Raw genomic sequence first — 15024 nt, forward strand, 5'->3', positions numbered from 1 at the left:
CCCAGGCCAGAAGGCAGATAGCACTTGAGCAGCCTATATGCCAGCCATTGCAGAGCTCAAAATAGCCAAGCAGGGTACATCACTGATTGACTGCGCAGCACATGCCTCCAATCCCCTACTGATTCCCTACTGATCCCCTCCAGGGAGGGAGGGAAGGAGCTGCCATCCCAGTGCCAGCCCCCAAGTCAGGCCTCTGCCCATGGGGTGGGGAGACCCATACCTCAGGGGGTTTCCTCCAGCCCAGGGTTCCTCAGCCCAGGGCTACCCTGCCACAGGGAGCCCCACATCCCCTCTCCCCTGTACAGCTATGGCTGCTTATCTCAGCCACTGCCACAGAAAAGAGGAAGAGGGAATTCCCCTGGGCCAACCCCACACCCACACAGCCAAGAATGGGGACATGGGGAGCATTACAGAGGATTTCCTTTGGCCCGGCCTAGAGTCCCCCAGCCTGGGGCTGCCTTGACTTGGGGAGCAGCATGGCTTGCAGCTTGGCTTCTCTGTTGCCGCAGGTGCCAGAGGCAGGGAAAGGGGAAGGCGATGGAGAGGGATTCCCCTTGGGGCAGGGAAGCCCCGGGCTGGGAAACCCCCTGTCTCTCCATCCCTGGCTGCATGGATGTGGAATCGGCATTAGAGAATCCTCCTCCCCTCCCTCCTAAAGCAGTAGCTGAGCTGAGCTGCCCCCTTCCCTCTACCCCCCCCCCCCCCATTCAGGCAAGGGGGTCTTCCCCGTGACATGGGGTTTCTCTTGGGGCAGAGCAGGCCCTGGCTGGGGGACCCCAGGCTAGATTATGGGAAGCCCCCAAAGGCATGGGAGTCCAACCATACCCTCATGCCCAGCTGTGCAGGTAGGCACCTAGCCCAGGAGAATGCTTCTGCCCTGCCACCTGCCCCAGCAGCGGTATAGGGGGAGGGGGAGGGGAAGTAGGAGGGGGGCATTCCCCAGTATGGGGCTTTCCTAGGGCAGGGCAGCCCCTGCCTGGCCTGGGGCAAGTCCCCTGAAGCACAGGGCTTCCCCAGTGCCCCCATGCCTTGCTGCGTAGGCAGGCATCTGATCCAGAGGAATGTTCCCCTCCTCCCATCTGTGGTAGCAGTGGAGTAGGAGGGGGTTCTGAAGGTTCCCCTCAGCTCCCCATGGCAGGACAGACTAGGCCGCATCAGCCAGGATTGGGGAATTCTGTTCTCCTGCCTCCCCCTCAATTCCCTGCAGAGCTAACAGGTGCAGGCAGGACACAAACTGGGGAGCAGAAGCAGAGGTTTTGGTGTCTCAGGTCTGTGACAGCTCAGAGGTGGGGCCAGTGAGGTGCTAGTCTGGAGCAACGGAGTGTGAGCCATATTGCAGCAGGCCACCCTTTGAGGGAGGTGGCGCAGTGGTGCAAAGCATCCTGGGATATGGGGGGCTGAGAGGGATTTGAGCTGGGAGGGGATCTAGGACAGAAATTCAGTAGACAGTTTTAACTTAAATCAATTAAGTCTGATGCCGCATCCATCCAGGTTTATCTTAAAACGGGTTTGGCCATAGGGTGTGTGTGCACTGAACTTCTGTTCTGTTACAGAATTAAACCAGTTTTTGATCACTTATATAGGTTTCTGTACAACTTCTGTCCCTAAACTAAGAGATTCAGGTTCTTTTCCCCACTGCTTTACTTGGAAGACCATTCCAAAACTTTACTATTCTGACAGAAATCATCTTATAATTTCCAATTTGCAGGCTAATGTCCAATGAAGTAGGTTGTTGCCTATGAAATGCCTCATTGCACCACTTAGTCTCTTTGGTTACACATATACTTAGAGACCTTTCAGAACAGCAGCAGCTGTTGCTTTTGAATTGTTGTGTGTGAACAAGCTGAGAAAAATCCAAGTATAGCAAACCCACTCCAACTTTAATCCAGGATGAAGCTGTGTTAAAGTGCCCTGCCTTCTACCTGGCTTCAGACTACCATAGCTAACCACCTCTCTATTCTGAATATATCTATGCAGTTTGTAACAGCATGATCTTAAGCTGGTTTTGTATTTCAGCCTAAAAATCTGTTCTCCATCTCTAATACTCACCTCATGAATACACTTATAAAGATAGGCTTTTTGAATGTCTCTACCTAGCTTGAGAGGCTGTGGTCTGAGATGGAATCGATCTAAGTTACGTGGATTCCTGTAAGTGGTGTATTTTAGATCAGTAGTGAACAGAACACATACACACCCTTTGGTGGAGGGGACAAATCTTTGACCAGATTCTGCCATTTTTAAACCAGTCTGTGTGCTGAACTTCTGTTCTGTTACAGGTATAGATTGGTTTGCAGTCACTTCCACTGGTAAAAGAGTGATGTCTGTACCTGGTCACAGTCTCAGTTTTGCTAAACAAGAAAGCCAAATTCCATATCCTTCTTTCATAAGAAAAGGTCTCCATTTCCTTAAGCATATTAATGACCCTTCTTTCAACTCTTTCCAGTTTAAGTTCATTATTTGTTAATACAGGTGGCAAGAACAGCACTCAGTTTTCTAAATGGGATCCTTCCAATGCTTTGCGATATTAGAGATAGTATTAGTAGCTTTGTGCAGTGGCAGTACGGTAGTCAGTGAGGTCAATCTGAGGCATGGTTATTGCTAATTGAAATCTTTTATCTCTGTCTCTACTGTACATACACCTTCTACTGCCCCCTATAAATACATCAACTCTGTTTTATCTGTGGCATGTCCTACAGAGTCCTCAGTGCTTTGGATGCTGTTCCTTGTAGTTATGGATTAGGGTTTGAAGTGGCAATTTGGGAGATTTCTTCCATTAATGATGGCCTGTAAATGAAGGCATTGAAGTCCATAGCCCGGGGCACCCTGTCCACTTATTATTCCTATGTACGTGAATTCGCAAGAAAAAATAAGCCCTATAAAACGGGGTTAGACCCAACACTGTCTGTAAGAATTCAAAAATACTTTACAAATCATAATTCGGACTTCTAATATGTCCATGATGACAAATTCTTATAGGCACATATAATGCACTTTATTTAGATGTCAAATATGGGCTGTCATCCCTCATTACTTCAAATCATATTAAATTATAACATTTGACAGAAATATTTAGCGTCACTTGCCAAAAGAATCAGGCTAGATCAATCATATTGGAACACATGCCAAAACTTCCCAGTTGTAGCCAAGTTTTTTGTAAAAAGCCAGCTTGAGATTGGCAAGTGAAAGAAAAACATTGATAGTATGTTTTATTTGACTTTTAACTAACTGTTGTTAGGAGCATCCTACAAGACAGTCTCTTGTAATCTACAAGAGAGTTCACTTGCCAATTCTTATGTAAATTAAGACCTTTCTGATCTGTATTATTTAACTTATTCTCATTGTACAGAACATTTTTGCCAACAGACTAATGATTTATAGTTTTGACCCTACAATCACTATAAATCAATCTAGGCCCATCCTCATCCTGCCAACAGGCACATCTATCCTCTGGCAATGGGAGAGAAGTGCCACAAACCATATGTCTCTAACAACCCTTTCCCATGAGGGGAATTGTGTGGGCTGGTGGGACTGCCAGTGAAATCATAGAAATCACCCAAATCTATCAAGACATACATTTCCCCCTGCAGCCCTAATCTGGATTGTATTTACTAGATTGAAACAGCTGACTTCAGGATCACACTATATGAACCCGGGATAAAACCTGTGGGATATAACTCCACAAGCTCTTACACAACTTTCATACCAAAATAGACTCTTTCAAGGAAGTCCATTCTCATGCTGAGATGGTTTCTGAACTGGAGGAAGGAAGGAGTCAGATGACTGTTATAGTTTGTTACAGGGGTGATCAGCATGGCAAATCCTGCAACAGCCTGTCCAGTTTGCAAAGAGATGAAAACTGTTTCTGAATGCATAGCATGTTTTGGTGTTGGTTCATGAGCAATGCCTGGTCCCTATAAAGAACACAGTAGAACACAGACTGCAATGAGAATGGGGCCAGGCAGGAGGGATCTCAAGCCTTTTGTCAATGTTATTATTCTTTCCCACAGGACACCTTGCTTTAAGGGGATGGTGACAGGAAGAGTATTGACTAAGAGAATTGAGTCATACTTTGCTAAGGATTTCTTTTTTTTAATTTCCCATTCATCTCCTATCAAAACTGGGTTAAGTGGAATGATTTGGATTGATAGGTCATGAGTTGTGTACCAGTCTCCTGCACATGTAAAAATACCATCACTAAAGTGGCTAAGATATATATCAAACTAGGAACTCTACTTTTTCTGAGCACTGGTTGGGTTGTAAAATGTTACTTTCTGTGTCCTCTTGTGGTTCTGCCTTCATCTTGATCTGAATGTCCAAGAGGTGCTAATAGAGGGCAAAATATGCCAGGCTGTTAAAGATCAAATGCATGTACACTTGGACAATGAGTTGCTACTGCTAACCATAAAAGAAAAACTAAATTGAAAGCATATGAAACACACAAATAAGGAAATAGAAATTAAGTGCCTTGCTTTCATAAATCTGAGTTGTTACTTGTAACATGGGTAACAGCATCTTGTTTTAACATTTATTTTTAACCTAGCTATGTCCCCTTAAGTCAGGGAAAGGAAGGATAGGATTAGCACAGCCTTGGGGCTGGACTGCAAATGCATGCAGGTGTTCCTGAGATTGAGTTAACCCTTTCCTATATCAGGTTACCCCAATCTCAGTCTAGATTAGTGCACCTGCTCAGGTGAACTAACTTCAATCAGTATGCCATTTTTTTACCAATTTAACCCCTCTGGATACCTGCACAGTTGGGCATTTAGATCAACCTAACCCTGGTTGGGTCAAACTAAATGTAATGGTTGTATGTTCCCAAGGAGTCCGGTCCTATGACTAAGGGATCGTCTGGAGGGTGGATTGCGGAAATACATTTTTGAAGGTAGCATACAGTTTCTAAGGAAGTTAGAATAGGTACCTACCAACAAAGTGATACATCTGAAAGAACAGACTATACTATCTATACTGGAATAGGTGACCTGGTGTCACTCTACTAACAAAATCACCTAGTATAGACACCAGTTTTGGCTGGTAGAGCTGATATTGATAAAATAGGTTATAGTATCAAAGCACACTTTTTGGCAGTGTATATTAGGCTGTTGCTTGTTACAGAAATGCCATTTAAAAGGCATAATCCTACAACAGACTATTGTACCAGCAAAATTTTCAAGTGTAAGCCTTACATAGCATTCTGTATTTCTTTTAGAGGTAGTTATGGGAGAAGACATGTTCCCATAGAAAGTCAATACTTCCTGGTGGTTAAGAACCTGAAATGTCAAATGATCATTGTCCTATCATTTATTTAAAGACCCTGTCTTCCATATTCTTTTTTTGTGGTTTAGCACAATGTAGCTAAAATAAAAGTAGGGGACAACAAAATTTCATATTTTCAGTTGAAGAAACTAAAGAATTTGAGAGGGGCGTGGAACCTTCCCGTTACAAATATTTTGCTTTTGCCATCATATGACAGGCAAGACTCAATGTATAGTAAGAGATTATACAAGAAAACATCACACAATTCACATAATTCATTGTCCCTTTTTTATCTATGATGTTTTTCTGAATTCCTTTCAATCCTCACCTCCAGATATAATAGCTACAGATGTCCCCAGATCTTGATTGTATTCAGTAATGTATTTACAAAACAAAGTTTAAACTAATTTGGAGGAATACGGAATTTAATTTGGAATACATTTATATTTTGTAGTTAGGAGAGTCTCAGAACAAATAGTTAAAAGGAATGGCTGCATAAATTTCTCTGTATCTGTATTGTCTAAATTGGTTTCTATTTCCGTAAATTTTTGTTTTGATATTAAAAAATTATAGAGTTGATATAGGTCAAGTTCCTAGCAACAGAAAGCACAACATTTACTAATGCATTATACTGCTATTTAAAAATAAAAAGATTATTAGATTAAAGTGTATTCAGATGTCAAAAAGTTTTGACCTAATGTTCTTGCTTCCCTTATATAATGGGCCTTGTGCACTTTGGACCAAAGTGGTAAAATTGGTCCTACCATCCATCTTATGCACTTATGTCTTACCTGATGATTTTGCTAACTGGGTAATTGGATACTCAGCCAGAACACAGGGAAACAGCAGAAATCAAAAGGAAAAAGAGAGGAAATGATTAAGACCATAGTATAGCTATAGAAGTGCATCTATCTAACTCCAGTTGTCAAACAAAAGAAGGGAGAGTCAAAAAGCAACCTCATACTCTTTAGACAAATAAATAATACATTACACAAGTATGATGGAGGCTCTCTTCCAATTGCTCTCTGGGACTCAACTGCCTGTTCAAGTACCAGTGTGCTTAAGGCAGGCTTGTCCAACATGCGGCCTGCCAAGCCGTTTTCTGTGGCCCTTGGTGCTGTGATGGGAAACGAAAGTAAACACTGTTTACTTTCATTCCCACCCCTTGTCCCTCCCCCGGCCCCTTTGCAGCTTCCTAATGGCTGCTGAAGGGCTGGGGAAGGGACAAGGTTCCCACACGCACCGCATCAGCTTGACGTTGCCGACATGGTGCGTGTGGGAAGAGGAGTAGCCATGTGCCACTCGGGACAGGATGAGCCCGGCTGGAGCAGCAGGGGCTCAGCTACACTTTCCCCTACCTGCGCTGGTCAGTCCCGAGCGGCACACCGCTCCGCGGCTGCCTCTGCTGGCTGGTGCTGACCCAGGTGGGTCTGTCCCATCTGGAGCAGCACACAGCTGAAGCTGGATTCCCACGTGCTGCTGGGGCCGGGAGGAGCTCGGCCAGGTCTGCACCGGCCAGCAGAAGCGGCGGCAGAGCCATGTACCGCTCGGGACTGACTGGTGCAAGCAGGGGGAAAATGCAGCTGAGCCCCTGCAGCTCCGGCCAGGCTCATCCCGTCCCGAGCGGCACATGGCTCCGCCGGTGCTTCTGCTGGCTGGTGCAGACCCAGCCGGGCTCCTCCTGTCCCCAGCAGCATGTGGGAAGCCACCTTCAGCCACGTGCTGCTCCAGATGGGATGGACCCAACCAGGTCAGCACCAGCCAGGAAAAGCGGCATGCAGCTGAAGCTGGCTTCCCATATGCTACTGGGAACAGGAGGAGCCCGGCCAGGTCAGCACCGGCCAGCAGAAGCGGCGGCGGAGCCATATGCCATTCGGCATGGGACGAGCCTGACCGGAGCAGCAGGGGCTCAGCTGCTTTTTCCCCCTGCCTGTGCCTGTCAGTCCCAAGCGGCACAGGGCTCCACCACCACTTCTGCTGGCTGGTGCTAACCCAGCTGGGCTCCTCCCATCCCCAGTAGCACGTGGGAAGCCAGCTTCAGCTCTGTGCTGATCCAGATGGGACAGACCTGCCTGGATCAGCACCAGCCAGCAGAAGTGGCGGCGGAGCCATGTGCCGCTTGGGACTGACCAGCGCAGGTAGGGGGCAAGTGCATCTGAGCCCCTGCTGCTCCAGCTGGGCTCATCCTGAGGTTCATTTCATGTTTGTAAAATGCTTGGAGAGCCCCACATAGATTCACTGCATAGAAATGCAAATTATATTTTGACTTATTTGGTTGGCACCTTGGGCTGAGATTTTCAAAGCTGAGTCAAAAGGCCAACTTCCATTAAAATGAATGGGATTTAGAGGGCTCCAAATCCTTTATGACAACTTTGTAACATGCCTATCTACCCCTTTTTGCAAATCTCAGCCATAGTTTGGAAACTCAGCCAAAGAACATAAGAGCTTCTGAACATAAGAGCATAAAAAGTGCCATGCTTGGTCAGCCCTATGGTCCATCTAGCTCAGTATCCTGTCCTGAACAGTGGGAGAGGTAGATGCTATAGAGGGAGAGTTTTGAACTGGTTAGACCCATTTCATTGTCACTTCCTGCAACTTCATTGGTGTCAAAGGTCACGTGACATCACTTCCTGATGTGATACCACTTCCTGTGAGGTCTTTGAATATGGCTCCCCGGCCCACTGGGTGATAAAAAGTTCGTGATCCAGCCCCACATTCAAAAAGGTTGGGCACCCCTGGCTTAAGGTATATGGCCCCATTCAGTTTTCTGGATGACTGAGTTCCTTGGAGTGGAATCTGTCCTAGGGCCTAAAACAGCCTTTGAAGTATTCCCTTAAACAAGCAGATATGACAGTGGAAAATCATCCAATTCTGCATGTTTTAAAAGCCTCTGGTTTTAATTAAAACTAAATCAAATACTTAATTTTATTTTTATAAGTAAATCTATACTAAAAATCCTGATAACGATAAAACTGTTTTGCTGTGTTTCATTGATGGTAGATGACATCTTGTGTAACTGTGTTCTCATTTGTGTGTCTGCATCACTCTAACTTTTTGCAATATAAATGTTAGATGCTATATCAAAACTTGCATTTTGCAAGTAATCTACTTTTCTTTATCTCTTCGTATTTTCATGATCTGTCAATGTTGGGTATTTTCTAAAATGAAAACATAAATTGAAAATGAGCACAGATACCTCCATAGTACATTTATCCTGATGGATTTAATAAGACAAGTTTAATGTGATACGGATGTAGCTAGTTTTTTTCCTCTTGCTTTATTTAAACTATTCAACATGAGTTTTTGTTACCCAAATAGAATTTTTTTACTTAACTGAAAGCTAAAAGTACGAATGTATTATCTTGCAACTTTAGGAAAAAATACACTATATGGTAAGTATAAGTGCAGACCAAAGTGACAATTTTTGCCCAATCTAGCCACAGGAAGCAGTTTATAGTTTTGACCAAACACAACTGCAGATAGCTTCAAAAATGGTCAGTTGGGTGAAAATCAGATCCCTCATTGCATGAGGTCTCAGATAAAGATGTTTCAAAATGTAGCATTTTTTGTAACTTCTGTGGAGCTTTTTTCAGAATGGGAGAGGGGAAAGGGAGTGGAGGGAGTTCAGTCTGGGGGGTTTTCAGGCCCCCCACCCCCGGGAGTCGGGTGGGTATATTGGAGCCTATCAAGGTGAGGGGGGCTTCAATTCACCCACTCCACCATTCAGCACCAATTGGGGAACATCAAGAATAAGCTCTCTCCATTGCCCTTTCCCTCTCCGATTCTAAAAACAGCAAGCACTGGTATAGAGCCCTGGCCCTTGCTATGGGAACCTGGCTGCAGGCTCCCAACCCCACGGCTAGATTTCCCCTCTCCCCTGGAAACAGCAGTGAACTTCTGTTTGGTCTGGGGAAATGTTGTAACTCAGAACACTTTGCAAAAATAATTTTGAGCTACAGGGAGCTGCACTTCTGTCTGCACCCGAATTGATCTGGAGCTGAAGCAGGATCCACTTAATTGGTTTGTTCCCCTTCCTGTGGAAGGCAGGAAGTCCCCATTGACTTCTGTTGTTTCTCAAGGGAAAAAATATCCTCTTCGGAATGCATATGGAAATGTTTGAGAAGCATGGCCCTTTGTGTCTGTGCTGGTCCATACTTCCAATTAAGCATCTCTCTCTCTCTCTCTCCCTTTTGGTCAACAAACAAGAACTTGAAAGTGACATCAGAAATGAATACTAGCTGCAAGTGAACTGGGATTTATTGGAAAACGTTCCAAATAAAATTGTGCCATAAAATAGTAAAGGGTTGTGATAACATTTAAAGCAGTAAATAAGACATTTATACAGATTTTATGCAGGAGATTTTTTTCAAATGAATTCCACTTGTTACACTGACTCAAAACTCACCAACTTGTTCTGTCTCGTTACATATTTTCTACTGTCAGGTATTTGTTACTATTCCATAAATGTTGCATTTACTGACAATTTATCCCCAAAAAATCCCTCATAAGAGGCCTGATGTTCTCTTTTATGGAAATAAATCTAAATTATTTTTTTCATTAATCTAACCTGAAACTAGATACATAACTATGCAGACATTTTTGCACAAATATAAAAAAGATTAGCTTAAGAAGTATATAGCTCATCTGAAAGCACAACATTTTATAAAGAAGTTCTCAATATTGACTTTTGCAGCATCATGTGACTATGTTCTACTGCATATTTAGAGGTAACTGCAAAAATTGCTAAAGAGCATAAGTGTGAATAGTGAGTATAGAAAGTTATTTCATAACTAACAATATGCCAAATTGAAGAACTGAGTAACCAGTATTCCAAAACTTGCAGTCTGTAAACTTGCATGCAGGGGGCAGATACTCTGAAAAAAGTTTTATTTTTTTTCAAGAGAGATGCATATCTGCCACCAGTCCTATGTGTATTAGACTAAATTAATAATGAAATTATTTGTAAATTGGACTCTTAGATTTCTTTAATTGTGTTTACAATGACAACCAAACCATAATAATCTTTGTGGTAGGTGTATGCATGGTGAAAAACCTTAATGGTTTCAGTCACTTTCTGTGTGGACAAAGAAGTCATGAAGTGGGATTTTATTCCAACGTCATCAAGAATATAAAATCACCTGAACTGGTGAGAAAGGGTTAATTATATTCATTAAGGTAGTAATCTAAGACTGAATCACTGTTTTTCAAGATCAAGGCTAAGTAATATTGCTCTTAGAAATGAGGGAAGGAATTCATGAAGTTCCCATTAGTCTAAAAATAAAGAATAAATAAATAAGTCTGAGTCATGAATGGCATTTCTCCCAAGTTTAGTAGCACTGAAGCCAGGAAGACAGTGAACCAGTGGCTCCCCTGCCACACACTGGAACAAATATAAAAAGTCTTCAGTTAGCATAGTAAATGGGCTTGCCCAGAACACTTTGAAACTGGGATTCCTCATTCATGATATGTATAAGAAACTTTACCAAGCAGCACTTAAATTTCTATTCTGTATTTGTGTTATACCAAAATTCATTGGGACAACTATATTTTCAGTGTTTTGGGGAAAGAAATCTAAAACTATGCATTATCAGTAGTATTATGATTTGGATAATAAAGGCAGTGGACTAGACCTTTTCTAGACGGGTATAAAGATGAGCTTCTGCCTGAAAAATGAAGTCTGAACAAATCGTGTTACCCTAGTAATCCTTTGAAAGGCACAAAGTTCTTGGGGTGCTATCTTTTATTGGACCAACTGCATGGATGGAATAAAACTAGACAAGATGTAGTTTTAGAATCAATGGCTTAATGTCTAGCTGGCAGCTGGCATCACACTGAGTGCCCCAGGGCTTTGTCCTAGAGTCAGTTTTGTTCAATATCTTCATCAACGATCTGGAAGATGAGATGGAGTGTATCCTCAGCAAGTTTGCAGATGACAACAAGCTGAGTGGATAGTAGATACGCTGGAGTGTAGGGCTAGGATTCCAAGAGACTTAGACAAATTAGATGATTGAACCAAAAGAAATCTCCTGCAATTCAATAAGGATAAATTCAAAGTTCTGCACTTAGGACCAAAAAATCCTATGGACCAACTAGGTAAGCAGCAGCTCTGCAGAAGAGGATACAGGATTACAGTGGACAATAAGATGAGTATGAGCCAACAGTGTGCCTTTGTTGCAAAGAAAGCTAAGAGCATACTGGACTGCATTAGCAGGAGTGTTGCCAGCAGAACAAGGTAAGTGATTCTTCCCCTGTACCTGGCATTGGTGAGGCCACATCTGAAACAGTGTGTCCAGTTTTGGGTCCCCCCACTGCAGAAAGAATGTGGACAAATTGGAAAGAGTGCAGCAGAGAGCAATGAAAATTGTCAGAAGGCTGGGGAACAGGACTTATGAGGAGAGGCTGAGGGAACTGGTCTTATTTAGTCTGTAGAAGTGAAGACTAAGAGATAATTTAATAACAGCCTTCAACTACCTGAAAGAGGATAGAGCTAAACTATTCCTAGCGGTGGCAAATAACAGAACAAACAATGGTTTCAAGTTGCAGCAAGGGAAATTTAGGTTAGATATGAGGAAAAACCTTCTCACTAGGAGGGCAGTAAAACACTAGAACAGGCTACAGAAAGAGGTGGAATCTCCATCCTTAGGGGTTTTTAAGACATGGATAGACAAAGCCTTGGCTGGGATGAGATAGTTGGGGTGATCCTGTTTTAAGCAGGCAGTTGGACTAGATGACCTCCTGAGGTCCCTTCCAACCCTAACTTTCTGTGATTCTATGAATAATAGAATTCAAGAATCAAGCTGCTTAGAAAACTGTAGACCATGATTAGGCTCCCTTTTCAGATATAAAATTGCATTTCTCTGATATCAAAGCTGAGATCTCACAGCATCTTTCAGTATTCTCTCTCCCGCTGTCTCATCAGATCCCTAAATTGAAGCACTGAAACATTTGGAATATTTCTGCAATTTTGGAAAGCTTCCTCTAAATAAATTTAATTTATGAAATTCCATAAAAGAAATAGTCTTTGTGAAGAATCTCCTGTATGAGCATCAGCCACTTATTTTTAAGTTGAAAAGAAGCCAGTTTTTAATGTTTTAAGATTTTGAAGCATTGCATATGTTGTCAGTTGCTAATGCTCATTTTTCATGACTTCAAATTCATTGCTAAGAACACACTGCAATGTTCCCATCAAGTATCTAAAAAAGAAGTTTGAGTTATTGGTTGCAAACATTTTTCTTCAGTTCTGTAAAAAAATGTTCTAGTTTCTTTCCTTCATTGGTACTCTACACGGGGTCTAGAGAGCCTTGTGTTAAACCAAATAAAGATTTTTTCCTTGGTGCTAATGGAGTTAACAACCTCTTTGGATATTGTTTAATGGGACTTGTCAAAAATGACATTGTTGAAGCTGCTAAAATACTTGTGGAGAAAAAACATTTGACCATGAAGTGGACCAGATTGCATTATGAGGTAGGCCTTCCAAAAATATTTAACAAGGCAGGACCTCAGAAGACAAGCCCTTCACAAAGTACACAAACTGAATATTTTGCAAGTTAATGTATTTTTGCCAAGTGGTATTTTTACTTCTTCAAACTCTTTTTCTCACAACACTATAGCTAAGAGGTTTGAAAGATAGAGCTTCAAATAATTCCATAGATGAAGGACACCCAGGTTGCCAAGTAATTAATAAATACAAGTATTTGGAAAATAAAAGACCTCATATATAGGCATCCTGCAATTCCTTTGAAGCAAAAATTATATCTGGCAAATTTCAGTGAGTGAAGACTCCCCAGTTTTGCATTTAACCTTTTCAAGGCAAAGGAAACTGTGGTCAGTGGCAGAAGAGAAAAGGAAGCTCACAGCACAAATTTGATTGAAGATTTATGTTGGGAGAAACTGCCAGCAGAAGGAGTTGTCTTGATCTGCCTGTGAGAGGTGCTTTTAACATCTGAGGGAGTCATTGATAAAGCCCATCACCCTCAAGGGAAACTCCTCCAAGTTCTCTGGCAAGAGACTTTCCTCAGCTGGGAGACAAATTGCCAAAAAATGTGTTGCTTGAAGAGTACATTCAGCCCAAGCCATTAGCATTGAAGGTAAACTGTCCTAGAAAGGAAGAAAAGAATAAGAGGATGAACAGGAAGGTAAGAGATTTTAAGAAACAAGGATAAAGACAAAGGAGCTTAGCCTGAAAGTGGAGAAGGAGGTGATTGGGCTGAGCTGTAGAAGACCCTGTAAGACTCGGAGGGTGCAGAGGGGCGAGGCCCGGTAAATCAGAGAACAGTACTAAAGAAATAGATGTCGTGGAGCCAGAGCTTAAAAATGATGCCAGGAGCCTGCAGGGGCACTACATTTAAGGAGACCTGTGAACTGATTTTAAGTGATTGAGGATTTTTTTTTTAATTTAGGCCTTCTAAAGATGTCAAAAATGCCACTCACCATTTTCCCAAGTATTACACGTAGTAAAACAACACAGGTTCTTTGATGTATGTTTTCTTGCTTGGAACTCCAGAAATAGCTAATCTAGTGACAAATAAAGAAGTTCTGATACTAACACTTACATTGCTCATCGTTAGTTTACTTGTTTCTAAACAAAGTTTACTAACTGTAAAAGCTACAGAAGAAATATGTTATCAACTGTTAACAAGCACTTCACTAGTGCAGCATTAAGCTTTGTCCTTTTGAAGAGCAGTAGATTTTTATAACAGTTTTTGTTGTCTTGTGAATAGAATCCTTGCATGTGCAATAGAAAGTGCTTTCACATTAAGTGAATTAGTTTATTTTGGTGAAGATCATCTGTCTTTTTAACATCTCAGTATTAACTTTAAGTTTTGTCCTTTATAATGTTTCATTTAAAATGTATGAGATAATTTTGCAAGATGCCTGGTCTTTAATGTCTTCTGCCATAGCGATGTTATTTTACTTATTTTGGAAGTATTTATTTATATCTGATTATAAGAATTACAGATGAAGGCTGGGTAGCATGTACACATAACAGAAGGAAGGTGGCATAATGGGGTGGAGGTGGATGACAGGAATGAAAATGCACGAACAGATACAATGATACAAATTCAGCCCTCAGGCAAAAGACCTTAGCTCCATTGAACTCAGACATCTCTTTCTTAAGGCTATAAAAATCTTATGTCTGGATATAGTGTCTTAGGCTCTTCAGCTAAAATCTTCTTTGTTTATTTTATTGAGTTGTTCAAATTGTGTCAAGAAAGGGGAGGTTGATGTTTGTGTAGCAAAGAGGTTGAGATATTCTGCCTGCGGAAACATTTTAAGATTTTAATTATCTTACATTTCTAAATGGATCAGGCTGTAGCAAGGAAGGGAATGGTTTCATTAACCCTTCAAAACTGCATATGAAAGGAGTGAGTTTTCTTGCATATGAAATCTAGAGATTGATTGCACAGGTTACTTACTGATAATAGGAAAACATCAGTAAAACTTCCTGTAAAGCTGTGCCAATGTATCTCAGTCTTGACCTGCAACATTCTTGTCATTCTAGTTCTGACTTCTTCAAGAACAGACACTGCCAGTTGTGCCAGACTTTATAGCAGTTAAATAAAAAAGAGGCTGTTTGGCAGATTAGCCCATTAAGAAGATGCTTTGCATTTGCAGACTAGAATGAAGTGGGAAAAACTGTCATTTAGTGAACAAAATGCTGCAGATCTAAAAAAAAATGCTGCAGGTGACATTTTAAAAAAGTCTGCAGGGAATTAATATGCCTGTTCTTTAACCTGAGTACAGTGGTTCAGTAAATTCTCAGACTGTTGA

General features: G+C 42.0%; 2 protein-coding genes and 1 pseudogene across 9 annotated transcripts in view; 2 read left to right on the top strand and 1 right to left on the bottom strand.

Annotated features, from left to right (window-relative positions):
- MCPH1 (microcephalin 1) overlaps nt 1-15024 on the top strand; it is a 228582-nt gene that overhangs the window by 107842 nt on the left and 105716 nt on the right. The window lies entirely within an intron of this gene.
- ANGPT2 (angiopoietin 2) overlaps nt 1-15024 on the bottom strand; it is a 67698-nt gene that overhangs the window by 42318 nt on the left and 10356 nt on the right. The gene's annotated exons all lie outside the window — the stretch shown is intronic.
- On the top strand, nt 2542-2621 carry LOC132247981 (U4 spliceosomal RNA; annotated as a pseudogene).

Source organism: Alligator mississippiensis, chromosome 1 (genome assembly GCF_030867095.1).
Source record: "Alligator mississippiensis isolate rAllMis1 chromosome 1, rAllMis1, whole genome shotgun sequence".
In the NCBI taxonomy this organism is placed as follows: Eukaryota; Metazoa; Chordata; order Crocodylia; family Alligatoridae; genus Alligator; species Alligator mississippiensis.